The sequence below is a fragment of the Euprymna scolopes genome, chromosome 31 (genome assembly GCF_053919585.1).
Source record: "Euprymna scolopes isolate OS-2025 chromosome 31, ASM5391958v1, whole genome shotgun sequence".
Taxonomy (NCBI): Eukaryota; Metazoa; Mollusca; class Cephalopoda; order Sepiida; family Sepiolidae; genus Euprymna; species Euprymna scolopes.
The window spans coordinates 41,537,698-41,554,672 of record NC_136512.1 but is presented as its reverse complement, the minus strand read 5'-3'; the positions used below and the strand labels follow the sequence as shown (position 1 = coordinate 41,554,672).

General features: G+C 28.4%; 1 protein-coding gene across 2 annotated transcripts in view; it reads right to left on the bottom strand.

Annotated features, from left to right (window-relative positions):
- Window positions 1–16,975, bottom strand: part of LOC145255707 (uncharacterized) — a 105,081-nt gene that overhangs the window by 43,430 nt on the left and 44,676 nt on the right. The window contains exon 1 of one of the 2 annotated variants that reach the window (XM_080114295.1): window positions 5,030–5,148. The exons of the other annotated variant lie outside the window; for it this stretch is intronic. The gene's annotated coding sequence lies outside the window, so the exon portion shown is untranslated. Of the gene's footprint in view, window positions 1–5,029; window positions 5,149–16,975 lie in introns of those variants that run through there. 2 annotated transcript variants of the gene reach the window in all.

Below are 16,975 nucleotides of genomic sequence, written 5' to 3'. Positions count from 1 at the left end.
ATGCAAACATATATACATACATGCTTTTAAACAGACAGGTGAGATTTACATTATAGATGATGAAATAATCTCAAATTTTTTTCTGCTTGTTTTTCTAAATTTATAATAAAATATGTTGTCTGTTTTAATTTGTAATCAGACTGTACAAGTAGACAAAAACTACATAGCAATTAAAGTTTGATGTATCTTAGAAATTGTTATTAAAAAACTAACAAATTACATAACAGAAATCATTCATGAAGAATTGTTTTTTAAAGGCATTTTGAAATAAAATGGAATGCAATCCAACATTTTTCAAGATTATTTTGCAGTGAAAATAGGAAAAGAAAAGAAAATTGTGCGTATCACCATCATATTTGTATACATCATTAGAAAGTTATTCTTCATGACTAATAATCAACCACTTATAGTATTGAAAAATATTTTAATTAGTTATTTGAAATAAATTATTTTACCTACTTTATGATATACAAGTAATTTTAAGAAATCAATAGTTGAATATTTTACTTTAAACATATATATATGTTTATCTGAAACCTTAAAAAGATTGAATAATATAGTCATTTGTTTTTATTAATGCTATAAGCTGATGCAGCAGTTAAAATCATTGAAAAATGTCTCCATTTTAACAATCTTCCTAGTTGGAATAAGTATTCTTTAACAAATCTTAACTAAAATATTCTTTCTTCAACTTTTGTTCATAAATTTGATTCTCATAAATATACATTTGAGTAATGAACACAGAAACATCTTAATCGTGCTTTGTTTTAATTAAAAATTGTTTTAACTTGAATCATCCCCATTAATCATAAACTGAATAAAAATTTAGTATATTTTAATTATTGTAATAAGATGATAATATACGTAAAACTATTATTTATTTAGAACAATATTATCAAATAAAATTGCAAATAAATAAGTTGTTATACTGAGCAAAATGTTATAAAATTGAAAACAAATAACAAAGCAGTTCGTTTATTCTTACATATAATCACATAAAAAGCAGAATCGCATTTTTTGGTTAAAGCTGGTTAAATATTCTTCTACTATAATGCTAGTCTATCTCGTTTGATACAAGTTAGGTATTTGCTTGTTGTAAAATATATTTAATTAAAACGTTCTTTACTGTTAATATATTTTTTAAGTTCAATATGTTTATTTCTTTTATATGTATATGTTTTAATAATTTATAACATATTGCATTACAATTTTCTCCTGAAATATTAAAGTAAAAATGTGAAAATAGGAAAAAGATGAAATTTACCATAAGTGAAAATGGAATTATGAACAATTTGAAAGAGACATCTTCAATATATAAATGTATCACTATATTTTGTGATGCAAATTCATAAATATAAAAATTGACATATTTTTATTATTCATATGACAATTGCTTTCATACTAATAATTAATGGGCCAAAACATCAATATTTTATGATCTATATAAAAAGTTTCACATTTAAATCGATCAGTTTTGTGATAAAACTGATGATTTACCATTGTAAATACCCGACGTTTGGTGATATAAATCAAAATAAAATCTTCATGATACAAATAAATACATTAACATTGAAATGAGTACATTCCATGATTCATGATAGCAAATGCTTCCACATTGAAATATTCAATATTTCATGAACGAAGATATGATGGAAATAATTAAAAAAAAAAAAAACAAGTGAGTTCACATTTTAATTTCTTATTACATATTTATAATATTAGCCATATCAACCCAGCATTGCATAGGATTTATTACATTAAATATTTTTCCATAAATATTTTTGTGTTCAATATACAAGGAATCAGTTTTTTAATTAAGAATGAAACAAGACATAAGTAAAAAATACATAGGTCAATCACCTAGTGATGTGCAAATTACAAATGAATCATTGCTTTTGTTTATAACGAAAAGAATGGGAAAATAATATGTGCTAACTCTTACTAAAAGAATAAAAGTTATTACCCTTAGCTGCTTTTTCTTTTATTTAAAAATATCAACATGAAACCAAATTTTTAATAACTTGTAATAAAATTTGTTAGTTTAGGGTAAATAACACGGTAAAGTAATAATAAAAAGTGGCTAGTTAGAATCAAAGTTTGATTTGTCAGATAAAATGTTATTTAAGTCCAAGTTTTTAAATATGATTGAAAATAAGTTTGTAGGTTAGATATCAAAATAAAATTAAATGTTTTAATGTAAACGAACTGGTATCTAATATGGATCAACAAATGTCTTAAAAGTGTGAAATGTACACATTTCTTGCATTATCAAAGAAAGCAAGAATTTGAACACTGATTAATCTATATATATAAAGTAGTAGAGTTTGTGTATGTGTGTGTGTGTGTGTGTGTTTATGTGTACAACTCCCCATGGTCAAAGAAATATATAAATCCATTTTAGGCTATTTCTTACAAAGGAGATCTGTGTGTACATCTTTCCTGATTAAAGAAATATATAAATCCTTTATAGGCTATTTCTATCAAAGGAAATTATACATTCAATTGTATGCGTCATTTCTATATACAGTATTTTTCAAATAAAATCTGCACTGAATAAGTAACCTCATTTGCATATTACATTAAAGAAAATCTATTTTTATAATTAGCACGATCTTAATTATTTTCTGTAACAGAATCGCTTTAATAATATTATTTAGAAATATTATATAAAATTTATTTATTTAAGTTAGTTTATTTTTAATTCAATTTATATTTTATTTAATTTATCTTTAATCATTAATATCTGAAAAGAGTTGCGATTAAAAACAGAAGTCTCATATTAAACTATTATTTCCCTTTAAGTTAATACTTCCGGTTTTTATTTGAAAACAGAGGCCACTTTTTTTATTTGCAATGGAGTTACACAAATCACAGGTCATTTTTTATAAATCGTAAGCACTATTTTTCCCCCTTTTTTTAAGAAGGGTATTTACAATAAAATGTCATTGTGCTTTGTTATACAGGAAAATCTATGCCGGCTTATTGGAGGTCGTATCTTTGATAGAGCAAGTATGTTAAAAGGCAACATTGCCCAGGAAGAGTAACAGTAATATGTTTTGTTCGGAATTGCCCTGGATGAAGAGATATATGGCAAGTGTATTCAAACGCAACTTCATTCTTTTTTTATATGACCCTGGTAGCCCTGCCAATAGATTATAAAAGTAAATAATTCAGATTCATCTATTTATAAATTATCAATAAAAATGCTTCAGCATTACAAGTGGCATCCATACATTTTGATTATTAAAATATAACAACAATCCTATAATCAAGTAGAGATTATAAATTCTTTGAATGAAAAGCCAATGTGCCAAAACAATAGGGTGAACAAAATAAGAATTTGAAAGTAGAGTAATAATTTCTTTATGAATAAACAAATGGAGCAAAAAAAAACAAAACTTTTTTTACTCAATATTACGGTTAAGTAAAGTTAAGCAAACTTAGAATAACTGCCACCTCAAACTAAGGGGATAATTTTATAGAGTAATTCTATAAAATTGCCACTTTAGTTTGAGAGTAGACCTTTTTATTATTTATCTCATAAATGTTGTCATATTTGATACCCATGTTAGCCCCCCCCCCTTTTTAGAACTACTAGTATTAAAAATAAATGTAAAACAAGAAAACGTTATCTAGACAAGCAAAACATCTCCATTTCACTTTGACAGATAAAATCTTTAACACTAACAAATACAACAAGAGCATGTCCAGCTAAAACTAGAAAAATACACACAACCCCACAAAGTTGGTATATTAATTAGTGTAACCATGGAAAAATAACATTTATAATTTAGAAAAAAAAAAAAAAAAAAAAAGATCCATTCTTTAGGAGTCAAATGACACTTTGTATTATTAAATGTTATCATAAATTAAACACGATTTTTAATGTTACCATGTAACAAAGAGTCAGTATTTTTAAAATTGAAAGATTCTAATTCTGGCTTTAATTTATTGTTACTTAACTATTGTCAATTCTCTACAAAGAAAGGGGGATAAACTTAATTTTAGTAGTGCTGCTCTGAGGGAATACTTAATTTTATTTAGTGCTTTCAGTAGCGCTCTGAAAGACTTGAGTTTGATTTTTCACTCTTCATTTTAAAAATAAGGGATTTTTCTTGGAGGGAGAGAAATTTTATATTATTTAACATCTTATATTTATTTTTTGCGTGTAGTTCAATATCTCTATCAGTTTCTTAATGAACACTATTTGCTTTTATTATTTGTCTCTTACAAAAAGAAAAAAAAAACATACAGTCCCTTAACCCTTGCACTAAGTCCGAGTAGCAACAAAAATTGTTTTTAACAAAACGAGAGTTGGAAATCTTGAAAATTTTAATAAAATGTTGTTTTTTTTTTATTAATTTATCAAAAATCGCCTTCTATCTTATTTATAAAAAGTTGAACACTGCACAATTATCGCTTATATATATATATATATATATATATATATATATATTCCCCTAAAAGTATGCGTTAATATTTGTCGAAGTACTCATTTATTATGCATAGTATTGTAGTTATACTTATTTACTTTGTAAAACAAAAAAAAAAGAAAACACATGTAAAATTGCTTAAAGTAAAATCTCCCCCCCCCCCGAGTTTTATTATAAACAATTTATCCCTGTTATTTCATTACATAATAAAATAGAAATATTAAGTAGGAAGGGGTGATCCAATTTTTTTTCGAAACATTGAAAAGTTCTAGACGAAAAATTTAAAAAGTTACGACCACTTTTAAAATATGCCAAATTATATATATATATATATATATATATATATATATATATATATATATATATATATATATATATATATGCATGCAGGCTTCGTCCTATTATAATCTCAAACGAGCATTGTTTCGTGTCAGGATTCTCGAGAAAAGAAATACACGATAATAAGTACAAACTAAGTTATTAAAACGTTTCAAAATTTAACAAAACGAATCCAACAACAGTATTTAATGAAATTTCAAAGATAATTAATCAAACAATAAATCGAACACAGTAGTAATAGAAAAAATTCTACTAACCTCAAATGTTAGCTGCCATATTGAAAATAGCAACGAGTGCAGCTGTGGGTATTTATATGAAACATATATCTGTGACGTTTTGCTTTCTGATTGGTCTAAACAAAAAAAAAAAATTCTTCTTCCGGTATGAGCTTTTCTCTAAGACTTTTGTTTTTTCATTTTTTAAATTTTATTTTGTGAAAAAATTTTTATGTTACATAAATTCTTATTTTAATTGCAAGGAAAATATTGAGATATTATTTTAACAAATTTTATTCATCAAAAATAAATTATAGATATCTTCACGTTAGAACTTCAATTTTCTCGGTCTTAATATAAGTGTCACAATGTAAAATTAGGTGAAATTGTTATTTCCAATGAAAAGTTGAATAAATAAATATCAAATTAATTGGTGTATTCGTTATTATAATTAGATTTGGAGTAAAACTGAAACAATCTATTTTGTTTCTTTTCGCTTGTCTACAGAGGGCCAGTTTTTAATGTGTGGAAAATACAGGGGTGTTGAATTGGGACAAGAATTTAAATTGTCTCAGTCTAGAAGAATTTCTCTTTCACTGATCGAGAATACACAAGATGAAGTGTAGTGTCGGAAAGAGTATTTTATTCATGTCACTTAATCGTCATTCGCAGAGCCGACAAAAGAAAACAGGGGGGGGGGTAAATATAAAACAAATAAATGTTACTAAAAACAAGATAAATTACTTTTCTACCTACCTGAATAAGTTTGGCTGTGTTGTAATGTATTTTTTAAAATATTATTTTGAAGAGTAATTTATTTTTACAATATTATTTTTAAGAGTAATTTATCTTGCCTTTGGTAACATTCACTTCTCGTTTTTCTCTTGTTAAAAATGCGTCTATTTTCAAATTTCAAACGTCTATATAGAAAACACAGCGAGTTATCTTTTATTGATAAGAGAGGATTAGGAAGACGGTGTTTACATCGTAAGTTTTGTTCCCGAACGTAATTTTGAAGCCTTTAAAACGGTCAAGTCAATTCGATTATGGTTTTCATGCGTGTTTCTAAACCAAAGAAAACATTATTTTCGACCGCGTCACCATTTTATTGATAAATCAGAAATATTACAATATAAATCTGAAATAGAGCCAATGAGTTAGCCTCATTTGTCAATATCGATTAAGAAAACGTGTAAATCTGTCACCTCATAATTGCCATGTTATATAATTGCAAAAATGTGTGTAAACAATACTTTTTTAAAGCACAATTGAAACAGCCAAATATAAGAATATTGTTTTTATTTTATCAATAGTCGTGAAATTTTATGACCATTTTGTTGAAAATCAAAACGTGTTTTTCACTTATTAAAAAATAAGCAGGTATAGACGAGATCATTGACTAAAAAACTAATAATTGCAACTTTAATAAATTATGTATAGTTCTAATTAATTTCTTTAACAGCTTTAGAGTTTATGTGAAATAATCCATTAATAAACTAATAATGATAATAATAATAATAATAATTATTATTATTATTATTATTATTATTATTATTATTATTATTATTATTATTATTATGGCTCAATTTAGTATTATTTAACTTTATTAAACTGTTAACTTTAATTATTATACACATTACACATTGACTAAAAAGTCCTCTATTAAGTAATAATGTTTTTTTTTAACACAATAATATCACGGAACATCTAAAAACAAAAAAGGTGACGTTTTATTTTACTTTACAAATGAAAAAAAAAATACATTAACAACAGATCTTGAACGAAACATACTTTTGGCGAACTAAACTTGAAATATAGTTATGCCTGTGTTGTGTGTTTAAAACAAACACACAACACAGCGTAAAGAAAAAAAAACAGTTTAGTTGAAATTCAGTTGAAATATCAAATTATTTAATACAAAATTGCTGATTAAATTCTACTAAAAATTTCATATTTTTTAAATTATGTCACCTTAATTCTTTTCTAACCAATGTTTTTATATTCTGAGTTATTGTTGTTTTTAATCAAATCTGGAAACTTGTTTGAAAATATATTACTCTATTAGAAAAAAATCTAATTATTTAATAGATATAATTTTGGGAATATGCCTATATTCCAGATCGAGAAGAAATATTAAAAATATGATATCCACGTCATTATTGTGTTGATAAATGTTCCATTAAATCAATTCTTATTTGTCAAGTTGCTTTTTCAGTGAAAAAAATAATTCAACAAATTTTTTTTACTGATTGCATTTCCATGAATGAAAAAAATTGTATAAACTGAAAAGAATTGAAAGAGACGGTTGAGTTTGTTTTCCTAGCAAACGTCAGACATGCCATCATCAACACAGTTACGAACCGACTAAACACGTGTAACGTTACGGACATTAAAACACACACACATCATATATATATATATATATATATATATATATATATATATATATATATATATATATATATATATATATATATTGTGTTTAATAAGCAATCACATTACAATATTTTTTAAATATAATCTTAAGTAGAGTGTGGATTTTATTTTGTAGTTTGAGGGTCGTTTCACGTTCAGGTCAAGGCTAAAAAATGTTTGCCGTTCTGCATTACGACTTGAGAAAACTAAATATTCTTTGCAAAGAATTGGAAAGAAAAAGGTATAATTTAACATCAATAATTAACGAATAATTATCCTTTTCGGGGTTTGTACACATAGATTCGAAAAAGTTGTCAAAAACAAATATATAACAAATAAATGTTATCAAAGGCAAGATAAGTTACTTTTCTACCAAACTGGATATAATTTTCGTGTTTTTATTCAATGTAACATGTTTATTCAGCTCGAAAAACATGCAGTGTTTACCGATGTATTGGAAAATTCAAAATGGTGGCCGACTCTCTCTTAAACACGGTAAGTTCGGGAAAAGGTGTTATAAATAATAAACTAGACAAAATACTGTTAAAAATTCGCTCAATATATATTACCGTGACATAGGTTGACATATATTCGGTGTTTTTTAAATAGTATTTTGTCTAGTTTATTATTTATAACACCTTTTCTCGAACTTACCGTGTTTAAGAGAGAGTATGCCGCCATTTTGAATTGTCCATCGGTAAACACTGTATGTTTTTCGAGCTGAATAAATATGTGGCATTGAATAAAAACACAAAAAATATATTCAGTTTGGTAGAAAAGTAACTTATCTTGCCTTTGATAACATTTATTTGTTATATATTTGTTTTTTGACAACTTTTTCGAATCTATGTGTACAGTAATACAAAGGAGTGTCATTGCGCAAAAAATTGGTTATTTATTATTATTATTATTATTATTATTATTATTGTAAAAACCGACTGGTGTATAGAATTTAAATTCTTTCAATGATTTTAAACAGATTATTTAAACTCAACTCAAATATTAAATTATGTTTAATTAAATTAAGCGTTTTACTGTTTAAAAATGTAAAACATGTTTTTTTTTCTCTCTCAAAAGAACGAAATTAGAACAAGTTGAGAGAAATGGAGGAAGACTACTGTTTTTGTCTTTGTTTCTTTAACAGGCCGCTGGGTCGATGCCATTGTCAAATTGAACACAATTTATCAATTTTAAGATTGCCCAAATAAAGAGACAGAAAATCGTGGCACGATTATCTGGATAAAAATTCGTTATTTGCAATATGAAATAAGGAAAATTCAATTGATTTTTGCTGGATTTTAAACTTGTATCTATACTCGTATAGATTTTCACATTTTAAATTATTAGATACTAAAAAAAAAAAAAAAAAAAAAAAAAAAAAAGAGAGGTTTTTGGTTAATTTCGTTCTGGTTTTCTTTTTGTCTCTGGCACTTAAATTAATCAGAAGCGAGTAGCTATTAAAACGGCTGAAAAATATTATCGATTAGTTCTGTCTTATTTTTTAAACGGTGACAAGGAAAATTAATCCACCGTTTTAATTTGTTTGATATTTACGAATTTTTTTTTTTTTTTTTTGTTAAATTGATGCAGTTAGCTCCCAAGATAATTGCAAAAATTCAGCTTGATCTGTAATATTAATTTCTAAACCTTTTATCCACATTTTATAACAAGAATGCATACAAACATAAGAATAATATACGTGGACTCTCAATAATCACGTATATTTTTTCGACATTTACTTCGACTGTGCCCAATGCATGAGTAAAACTTAGTAGTAGTATCGCATTTGAAAGTTTATGTTTAATTCTATTGAAGTAACTCTCCAGGTTAACTGCCTATGTATTTATAGGTACACAGAGAAAGATGCGTACACGCATGGTCAATATTAGCTACGGATGCCTTGATGTGCTACAAAAAATATCTATAAATACATTTTCTAATTAAAGCGGATTAATTTATTTTTAGCAAATAGTTTCATGGAAAGATATTTACATTTAAAAGAAACGTTTAATTTTAAGTGAAATTAAAAAGTAAACTTAATACAACTTGATACAGAGTGTCTCAGTGTAGTATCTGTTCAAATACTTTCATCTTTCCCTCTAGAATGCGGTAATTTTAATTTTTGTCCCAACCCAGTACCCTTAGTGTGTAGCTTAATTTCTCCACATTAAAAACAGACCTTGCGTCCTCGTGGGTAGTAAAGAATATCTTTATAAGTTGTCGACTATTTATTTACATTTCCTATCTTTATTTGCTTCCAAATAAGGGCAGAATTAGACACAAAGTCGGTTTTTAATGCGGGGGGAAAAGCCTCCCACCCCACCCTCATAAATAAAGGAGCACTTTCCTCAGTCTCGAAGAATTTCTCCCCCACTTATCGAGATCAGAAAAGATAACGTGCGACATCAAAACAAAAGCTAAAGGCCAAGGACGATAATTAGTGTCGACAACAAAAGTCATTTTGGTGCTTCTTCATTAGATCGAAATTCGAAATTTGAATTTCAACTAAAACCAATGATATCTACTTAATTGTCATGTCAGAATAATGAACATATTCAACAATTACGAAAAACGATAAGGTAGAAAATTAATTATTCGTGAAAATAGGGCATACGTCGATGTTGGATTCCAACATCGACGTATTTTTTAACGGTGATTTGGACAGGGTATTCCAACATTGTTTTGGAATACCCTGGCCAAATCAGCGTTAAAAAATCGTCGGCGCATCTAAAACTTAAAAATCGAATCGGAAACTCGAAAACAAAATGAAACGAACTTTAATTTTTTTATTACCAGAAAAGATGTATTTCTCCTGTTATTATTTTAGTAAGGACGAATTACTATTTCGTTATCTTTCTTACTAGAATGTTTTATCCTTCTTACTAAAATAAAATTGTTCTTTTCTTTTTTCCATGCATACCTGCTCATTATGTTAATGTTTTTTACTTTATAAAAATTCAATGTTGCTTTCATTACGAAATTGCTTTATTAAAATATATTTTCTTTTTTTATTATTATTACAAAGGAGTCTCCATTTATCAAGGCCCGAGGGCCACTTCAGAATAAGGGTTAATGAGTGTACAATGGTCAAGGGGGACATGTCAGTCATCGATAGTAGTGGAAATTTGATGAATTGGATTACTTAAGGGGATGGCTCATCAAGAATTTGTTCACGTTGGATTTGAAGACAACCATATTGTAGTTAGTTGGAAAGCAGGAAAAAGGAACAGAGTTCCACAGGCGTGCAGAAAGAAGCTCTGTTCATGGAATCTACGTTTAGGTTTAGGTATAGATAAAGAGTGGGGGAAATTATTGATAGTGTTTTCATCTAGACAAGTGTTTTTCGTGAAAGTCAGGCCAGGGGGGAGGGCTATAGACTGGAGCTCAGATGAGCACTTGCCATGAAAATAATGATAAAGCAGAGACAGGCTCACAACGTCTCTTCTGTGGGAAAGAGGCTGCAGAAAAGAGAAAAGGACATTCCCCACTAGGCTACGAAGTCTATTTGAACTCTGTCAAGACAGAATAAGCTGTTTGTAGCAGTTCCTGCTACGATGTGACAACAGTATTCCATCTTTGGACGCACTTGGCTCTTATACATGTAGAGAATTTCATCAGTAGTGAGATATTTACTGGAGCAGTAGAAGGATCCCACCATTTTCCCAGCAGCCCTGGCAACGGATTTGATGTACGTGTTCTATTTCAGATCAGGAATAAAGGTCAAGCCCAAAAGTTTGCAAAACATGGAGCCTCCTCAAGATAAGAGCCATTCATTTCAATTGATGCCAGATGGGGATCAGAGCGTTGATGATGGAAACATAGAAGTTTGGTTTTAGATGCATTAAAATTAACCAGCCACCTATTTCCCTATTGCACCAGTAGCTCAAGATCAAAGGCAAGAGAATCAGAGAGAATTTGGTTGTTTATGGCCTTTGAAGTGTTGCCATAGATGGTAGTGTCATCAGCATAAATGTCTACAAATGATCTTAGAATGTGATTTGAGAGATCATTGATGTAGATGAGGAAGAGAGTTGGGCCCAAAATGGATCCCTGAGGGACTCCAGCATTAATGCTGTGAGCTTCAGATTTTTGCCCATCAACCACTACTCTTATGAACCTATCAGAGAGAAATGACTTAATAATTGAAAAGACGTTTCCAGCTATACCGTAGCTGGAGATTTTGTAGAGTAGACCTTTATGCCACACTCTATCAAAAGTCTTTGATATGTCAAAGGCAATTCCCTTTCAAAAGATGCCTCCATCGAGAGATTCGCTAATCCTATGAGATATAACTGTTAACACATCAGCTGTAGATCTAGCAGATCGGAAACCATATTGCATTTAACTGAGTAGGTTATTTTTGCTGAGGTGGTTGACTACTTCTCTATTTAACTCAGAGTCTAGCAACTTACTCATGACGCACAGGAGACTGAATGATCTGTATTGAGAGGGAGATGGGCAATCACTTGAATTTTTAAATACAAGGCATACTGATGAGATTTTCCAGGGTGTTGGGGAGCAATTCTCCTTAAGACAATGCTTAAATAGCTTTGTAAGTATGGGAGCTAGTTCTGGTTGAGGTTTTTTGAGCACTATAATAGGAATGCCGTCAGGGTCAGTTGCTTTACTGGAATCAAGGTTTTTGATTAGCTTGACAACATCACGCACAAATATTTGTATGTCGCATAGCATGTTTTCAGACACAGGAGGAAATATGGGGGTGGGATTGATCGCATAGGGTAGAATTAGCTGCAAAGTTTGTTTTTTTTTGCAAAGAGTTTGGCTTTGTCCAATGCTGACAAGAGTATGGCACAATCACGTTGACACACCGGTTCTCACCAGATCACCAAAGTTAAGCAACATCGAGCCTGGCCAGTACCAGATGGGTGACCATTTGGGAAGGCTAGGCGCTGTATGTACCTTCTGGGAAGGTTGGGTGTGAGGCCAGCACCCTCACTCCATAAAAAGAACTCAATCGCTACAAAAGCATCTACAAAGTTGTAGATGGCCTATGCCCCTCCAGGGGTTCAAGGGCTATGGATGGATGGAATGCTGACAAGATTAGTTCAGGTCCATTAATGATGGTTGGGATAGAGCACACACTTCTAGTCAGGACCCTGTTTGTTATTTGCCAAAATGGGTAGGAACCCAGCCCCTGCTCAGCTACTTTGAACTTGACGGACTGAGCATACAACTCTCTCATGTTTTTTATTACTCTTTTACAGTGGTTGCTGGCAGTCCTGAAAGCGGCTTTGTTTTTACAATTATATAAGCATACATTTTTATACAATAAATATTTTTGTTTTCAAATATTTTGTGTTCGGAAAAAAATTCTTGTTTGTTACTTATTTATCGTGTTATTTGACCAAGAAGAAATTAGATTTTTTTTCTTTTTTCGTTATTTATGTATTTCATTTTCAGTGAAAAAGAATTACTAAATATATTGTATTTTAGTAAGAAAGATAACAAAATAGTAATTCGTTTTTACTAAAATAATAATCGGTACGGCGGTACGCATGAGAAAAAAAAAGTTCGTTACATTTTGTTTTCGAGTTTCCGATTCGATTTTTAAGTTTTATATGCACGGAGGATTTTTTAATGGTGATTTGGAAGATTTTTTAATGGTGATTCGACGTATGCCGAAAATAGTTTACGAAAACAATTACCGAACATTTAAGTTGTGCTACAAAAAAAAAAAAAAAATTACAATAAACAAGAGAGTTCGACTCGTAGAAAGGGACGTAATAATTTTCTGAAATTATAAGCCAATTTAGCAAAACTCAATTTTCGCTAGTTGCCCCCGAAAATTGTTTTTATTAATTATTAATTTGCTACCATATCGTTTTTCGTAATCTTTGAATATGTTCATTACTGCGACATAACAATTAAGTAGATACCACTGGTTTTACGTAAAATTCAGCATTTCTAATTTCGCTCTAATACCGAAAAGGCACTTAGTCAAATAGGTATTTTTCTTTCTTTTTTTTTTTTTTGACAGAAGGAATTTCGTTTCGGTTAACCTAGGGTTTTGTATAACCTATTACTACGCTGTGCGTTCTTTCTACCTAAAAAAATGAAACTAAAATCATTTTTGTTTTTACATCTTTCTTTCCACTGAACTCCGCCCCAAATAGAACTTGTGTTGCTGTTATTTTGTAACACAGTGATAACAGTACTGCAGCACTAGCAGTATCAGAATTTTTGTAGGAATTTTTGACACCCCTAACACGAAACTGCGAATACAATATAAAAATCTCGTAATTTCTCTGTTAAAAGTGGGTTATTTATTTTCTTTATGGATTATACTTCCAAAATAAACTATTACAGTTGTTTTAAAAGTAATAAAAATATTTTTATTTTTTTTTTAAAACAGTAATGAATTTTCCGAACTCAATATTTTTCAATTTTTAAACTCAATATTTTTAAATTTTTAAATTTTAAAAATCTATCAAAATTTTTCTATTGATTCTATTTTTACGATATTTTCAGGGTCAATGTGAAATTTTATGTTCTTTCCAATAAACCGAATATAATATTTTAGACAAACGTTTTTTTTAAATTCACGCCCCCCCATTTTCACGCCCCCCCATTTTCACGCCCCCCCCCCCCATTTTGAAATGTCTATTAAAAAGTAAATAATTAATTTATGTTTAATAGGTTTATATATCACAAATTGAAGAGAAAAGGTCAATAAATAATATATTCAAATTTAAAACAAAAAAAAAATCAGTTTTTTAGAAATTTACCTGTAAAGTCCGAAGTTTAAAACCTTATTTTATAAGAACACATTTTTTCTTTTTGTCTTTTTTTTTTTTTTTTAATGAAACCTTGGTCCTTGCTCCTTTAATTGAAAAAAAAATTAGGGCTTGAATTACATTTTTCGAGGAGTTATAAGCTTAGAAAGATAGGGGGTCGAATAATTTACGCCTCTCATTTTGAAATGTCTATTAAAAAGTAAATAATTAATTTATGTTTAATAGGTTTATATATCACAAATTGAAGAGAAAAGGTCAATAAATAATATATTCAAATTTAAAACAAAAAAAAAAATCAGTTTTTTAGAAATTTACCTGTAAAGTCCGAAGTTTAAAACCTTTTTAAAAAAAAAAAACACATTGTTTTGTTTTGTTTTGTTTTTAAATAAAACCTTGGTCCTTACTCCTTTAATTGAAAAAAAAAATTAGGGCTTGAATTACATTTTTCGAGGAGTTATAAGCTTGGAAAGATGGGGTGGAATTATTCACTATTTTCACGAAATTTCTGACACTGCTACTGCAGCACTGCACTGCACACGTGACTTAACATAAAATAATTCTCTATTTTCGAGCCATAGCTAGTTTTAGGACAGTTAACATTTTTACTACTAAATCCAGTCAGCGTGACTAGAAGGTAATTATGTAGATCAATGTCAAACAGCATTATGCAATCAAAAATGTTGTATAGATACTAAAAGTGTTCTTTCATTTATTAAACCTTAGAATAAGCGGTAGGCGGGAGGGGGCAATATAAAATTGAAAATGGTCACTCAAACGCATTCAAGGTTATGAAAAAAAATAAAATGAATATCTAAAAAAAGACAAAAAATTCAATATGGCGAAGTTGACATTTTGGGTCACAGTTTATAATCTTGCTGCGAAATCGAATGTGAAATCAATACAAATGGTGTCCTTTTGAAAATAAAATGAACAAAAAAGTTTACTTTGAAAATCTATACTAACCATTAACTACAACAACCACTATATGCGTACTGCCAACCCGGACTTAGGGTTAATCGCAAGATTAACAAAGGACCCCCACTGTACAAGTTTCATATCTGGTTCTGCGGCTTATAGTGAAATATTTAAGTTAATATTAATATCGCTATGTTTTTGGTAATGCAAATAGAATTCTAATTTATGTTACTTATATGCAATTGTTTATGTTTCTCTTGCTAGTAAATAATTTAGAAAAGTAAGAATGTCATAATAATAAAAAGGTTTAAAAAATGTTATATCATTTATGGTCTTCCATAGAAACAAGACCACGTGATGCCAACGTCATCAGACGAACGCCATTTTGTTATGTCATTATTTATTTATTTATTTATTTATTTATTTGCATTTATAGTGTTAGGAATTATTAAAAAATGAGATTATAACACTTGTAACTAATAAGAAGCTGAGATTTACATAAATCAGACTACATAGGTATGTGTAATTATTATTTATTAAAAAAAATAAAAAATAAAAAAAATCTTTTAAGAACAATTTTTCAACATTAAAAAATAAGGTCATAAACTACTGAATAACACCACGAATAGGTGACAGTTAAATGATGAAATAATGTTTATTTAAAAATTATTTTGTCTCTTCGGATGGAGATTTTTGTTCAGAATCTCCTCTAAATAGAAAAAAACAAAATCTGCGCGTATATGCGACGAGACGGAAAATTCAGATTCTAAACATCACGTCAATTGATGAATTTTATATATATATATATATATATATATATATATATATATATATATATATATATATATATATATATATATAAAATAAGGTGCTTATTCAGAATTGCACTTTAAAACAAAAAAATCTTTATAATGTACGTACTCGTCATATTTCAAACATTACGTAAATGTATCAAGTAAAAAAATATACTAAGAAAAAAGTACAATTTTTAGCTATTTTACTACTAAACTATATTGAACATAGGGATGACTTTGACCTCGACAGTTCGAATTGGCTTGTTTTCCTCTTATGTATTTCATCAGATTTATATCATGATCACCGAAAACACTACTCGTTTAGTCGTAAAATTAAATTTTCTTGAATAAAAACACTACTTAATCAAATTATGTGAATTTTTTTAAATGTCATCTTTCACTTTTCTGTATTTTCTTAACTTTTAATTGCCGCCATAAGTGCAACTGCAACTCTAGGTGTGTCAGAATTTAGGGGGGATTTTAAACACCCCTAACACGAAACTGCGAATAAAATATAAAAAAAACTCGTAATTTCTCTTTTAAAAGTGGGTTATTTATTTTTTTATATGGAATATGCTTCCACAATAAACTATTAAAGTCGTTTAAAAAATAATAAAAATATTTTTTTTTATTTAATAAAAAACAGCCATTTTTTTACGTAATGAAATCAATTGAATTTTACGAGTTAATTTTTTTTCAATTTTTCAATTTTAAAAATCTATCAAAATTTTTCTGTTGGTTTTAGGATATTTTCAGGGTCAATGTGAAATTTTATGCTCTTTCCAATAAACCGAATATAATATTTTAGACAAACGTTTTTTTGTAATTCGCCCCCCTCCGATTTTTAAATGTCTATTAAAATTTTAATAATTTAATTTACTCACCAAAGTTTTATATATCACAAATTGAAGATAAAAGTCAATAAATAATATATTGTAAATTAAAACAAAAAAAAAGAAGTGTTTTTTTGAAATTTACTTGCAAAGTCCAAAGTGTAAAACCTTTTTTTAAAAAAAACACGTTGATTTTTTTTTTTTTAATTGGAAGTCTATGCTCTGCTTATATTGTCCAGTAAGTAAAGGACACTGACGACAATTTTTTCTATTTCA